We start from the raw sequence: 4,381 nt of genomic DNA, 5'->3' as shown, positions 1-4,381 counted from the left end.
TACAGGCATGCACCATCATGCCCAGCTAATTTTTTTGTATTTTTAGTAGAGACGGGGTTTTACCATGTTGACCAGGATGGTCTCAATCTCTTGACCTCGTGATCCACCCGCCTCGGCCTCCCAAAGTGCTGGGATTACAGGCTTGAGCCACCGCGCCCGGCCTTATTATTCCACTTATATGAGATATATTAAGTGGTCACACGCATAAAAACAGAAAGTTGAAGGGTGTTTGTCAAGGGCTGCAGAGAGGGTAAAATGGGTTGTTGTTACTTAATGGGTATTGAGTTTCAGTTTTACAAGATGTAAAATTTCTAGAAGCCTTTTGCATAACAATGTGAATATACTTAACATGCCTGGAATATAGAGCTTTCGTTTTGAGACAGGGTCTCACTATGTCACCAAAGCTGGAGTGCAGTAGCACAATTATGGTTGACTGTAGCCTGAAATTCCCAGGCTCCAGTAATCCTCTTTCTTCAGTCTCCCAAACAGCTGGGACCACAGGTATACACCAAAATGCCAGGCTTTTTAAAATAATTTTTCTTGTAGAAAAGGAATCTCCATATGTTGCCCAGACTGACCTCAAACTTTTTGGTTCAAGTGATCCTCCTCTCGTGGCCCCCCAAAATCTCTGGGGTTATAGATGTGAGCCACAACCATGTCTGACCCTGAAATGTACACTTCCATAGATTTAAGATGGCAAATTTTATATTATGTGTTTTTAAAACAATTTTTTCTAAGAAAAAATCTGAAAAAATATAGAATTATATATCTTTTCAGAAATTACCTTCAAATCACAAAAGCATTTTTTTCACACAAAGGAAATATATATTCATTATTAAACACATGGTGAAAATAAGACTATTTTCATAACTACTCATTTAAACAAGATGAAACAACCATTGAAAATCAGCTAAGAGGTCGGGCACAGTGGCTCAAGCCTGTAGCCCCAGCACTTTGAGAGGCTGAGGCAGGAGAACTGCTTAAACCCTGGAGGCAGAGATTGCAATCAGCCGAGATCCTGCCGTTGCACTCCAGATTTGGCAACAATAGCAAAACTCCATCTCCAAAAAAAAAAAAACCTCAGCTTAGAAAAAATATAAGGCTGGGTATGGTGGCTCACGCCTGTAATCCCAACACTTTGGAGGAACGAGGCGAGTGGATCACGAGGTCAGGAGTTCGAGACCAGCCTGGCCAACATTGTGAAACCCCATCTCTAGTAATAACACAAAAATTAGCTAGGTGTGGTGGTATGCACCTGTAGTCCCAGCTACTGGGCAGGCTGAGGCAGGAGAATTACTTGAACCTGGGAGACAGGTTGCACTGAGCTGAGATCATGCCACTGCACTCCAGTTTGGGTGACAGGGCAAGACTGCATCACAACAACAACAAAAAAAGAAAGAATACATGCAGGATAAGCCAAAACTAAAATTGGGGTCATATTTATAGATTAGCACACACATATATAATCAGATTGTTATAGATATATGTGGCTCACACCTGTAATCCCAGCACTTTGGGAGGTCAACACGGGCAGATCACCAATTCAGGAGGTCGAGACCAGCCTGGCCAATACGGTGAAACTCCATCTCCATTAAAAATACAAAAATTAGCCAGGCGTGGTGGTGCGCATCTGTAGTCCCAGCTACTCCCGAGGCTAAGGCAGAAGAATCACTTGAACCTGAGAGGCACAAGTTGCAGTGAGTCAAGATTGTGCCACTACACTCCAGCCTGGGTGACAGACTGTCTCAAAAAAAAAAAAAAAAAAAAACGGAACTTACACTAAGAAAACACACTAATATGGAATTGCAAGACAGTAATAACAGAAATATTTATTCATAAACTCTGGTTTGCAATATTAATGTACCATTAAGAAAGAATGTGTCGCTTCTGCTGGTAGAGATGGTAGAGCAGCAGCGAGGTTCCGGCCCAGGAGGGTGGGGTGCTTCTTGTAGCCCTCACCTCTCCGGTCTCTGCTGATGAAATGGTCTCTGAGTGGCAGTGCCCAGGTCCCAGGTGCCATATTTACTGCAGCAGTGGGACCTCCATGTCCACTCCCCCAACTCAGAGCCTTTCTCTTTTTTCCCCAACCAGGCTTCTGATGGCTGGCTTTCCCCCACCATCTCTCTCTCTCAGAGTATATTTTACTAAACATTAGCTGATGCTTCCCAAGGGTCCCCTTGGCTGGGAGGTCAAGAATAGGGAAGGGGCTTGTAGCCCACTTCCTACCCTCCATGCTTGCTGTCCTACTCACACCTACCCACTGGCCACTCATCCCAGCACAGCCCCTCTCTATTCCTCCCCACCTGTGGAGACTATTCTAATAAATATCACATGCCATTGGAAAAAAAAAAAAAGTTTAAGAAAAAAATTTGTTAAACTTTTAGAAGTTTAACAAATCCCTCCTTGGATCTCAAAGCCCTCTTAAAGGCACTTCTTTTGGAGATGGGGTCTTGCTACAGAACCCGGGCTAGTCTAGTTTTTTGTTATTGAGATGGAGTCTCACTCTGTCACACAGGCTTTAGTGCAGTGGCATGATCTTGGCTCAATGTCATCTCCTCCTGGGTTCAAGTGATTATTGTGCCTCAGCCTCTGAAGTAGCCAGAATTACAAGCACACATCACCACACATGGCTAATTTTTGGATTTTTAGGAAAGACATGGTTTTGCCACGTTGGATAAACTGTTTTTGAACTCAACCTTCTAGAGTGCTGGAATTACAGACATGAACCATGACATTTGGCCCAGGCTGGTCTTGAAATCCTGTCCTGAAGCAATTCTTCAACCTCAGTGTGCCATGTCTCTGTCATTACAGGGGTGAGCCATGATTCCTGGCTCTGTCATAAAGGCATTTTTGACCTGGATAGCTGACAAATTTTCTGGCTGTTGGGGCATAAGAAAGTAGAACGCTTTTATTTTTCCATGTTGCTGATGTTACTCTCCCTATACATCTTTGCTTTCTATTTTCCATTTCAAACTTGTCTGTAATTTTAGAATAAGATATTTCAAACAATATGCTAGAATTCATGTTATGCCTGAAGTAAATTAGATTATTACTCCATGTTTACTAAAACAGTAAAATCTGATTTTTTTCACCCTCCATTTGCCATTCCCCTCCCACCTTCTTTCTAATCTTGTTTGCTCCTCCCTAGGAAAGAAAGCCCTGGTCTGCCTAACTTTACAAGCCATAAAGATCTGATAGTTGGTACTTCCTCTTGTTGCAATATTTTTTGGAATTCAATTTCTTTTTAACATAAGTCTTTGTATTATTTTATAAAGTCTAGAAAGTGCCTCAATACAATAACAACTTCATCATCAGTAAGATGCACCCAGTTTCCTTTCATCTTAACCTTAACTGCATTTGCCTGACGGTCCCCAGCATTTCAGGCTCTTTAGCTTCTCTTAGGATAAAGGCTTCTTCCAAGGCTGGGGTGAGCAGGCTGGGATATCTGCAGGGTAGGCTTCCCAGAATGAACTAACTGGGACTTAAATAATCTTTTCATTGTAGGTTTTTTGTTTGTTTGTTTTTCTTTTGAGATGGAGTTTCACTCGTGTTACCCGGGCTGGAGTGCAATGGCGTGATCTCAACTCACCGCAACCTCCGCCTCTGGGGTTCAAGCAATTCTCCTGCCTCAACCTCCAGAGTAGCTGGGACTACAGGCATGTGCCACCATGCCCAGCTAATTTTTGTATTTTTAGTAGAGACGGGGTTTCACCATGTTGACCAGGATGGTCTCAATCTCTTTACCTCGTGATCCACCCGCTTTGGCCTCCTTAAGTGCTGGGATTATAATCATTGTAGGTTTAATATTAGCCGTAGCTTGGTGTCACTGGGCTTTACCTTTAATTTTCATGTCAGATTTATTCCCTTGGTTTTTGAAACTATTTGAAAAATCCAGCGAAATCATTCAAACACACTGTTCATATAAAAAGAGAAATTTTTATGGTGTTTACATTTTATACCTCAATTAGAAAAGCAAAACCATCTATTTCTTTCTGAAAATAGAAGCATTATTTATTATTTCTTTTTTTTTTAATTACATAAAGATGGGGTTTCACCATGATGGCCAGGCTGGTCTTGAACTCCTGGCCTCAGGTCATCCACCCACCTCAGCCTCCCAAAGTGCTAGGATTACATGTGTGAGCCACCGCGCCTCGCCTTATTTTTTACTTCTATAAAAATTATGTAGTAAACAATTAGTCAGGTGAAAACACTCCTAAGAGGTATCAAGTGTCATAAAATTTAGCATGAAACTCCAAAATCAAGATAACAGGATATGGGACAGAAATATTCACTGTCACCACTTTATCTTACAAAAAGAGAAACTGCTGTTTTCATGAATCTATGTAACTCACCAATTATCTATCACAATTTTGGTGGAAAT

This window comes from Cebus imitator, unplaced genomic scaffold (genome assembly GCF_001604975.1).
Source record: "Cebus imitator isolate Cc_AM_T3 unplaced genomic scaffold, Cebus_imitator-1.0 Scaffold775, whole genome shotgun sequence".
Lineage (NCBI taxonomy): Eukaryota > Metazoa > Chordata > Mammalia > Primates > Cebidae > Cebus > Cebus imitator.
Note: the sequence above shows the minus strand (reverse complement) of the source record.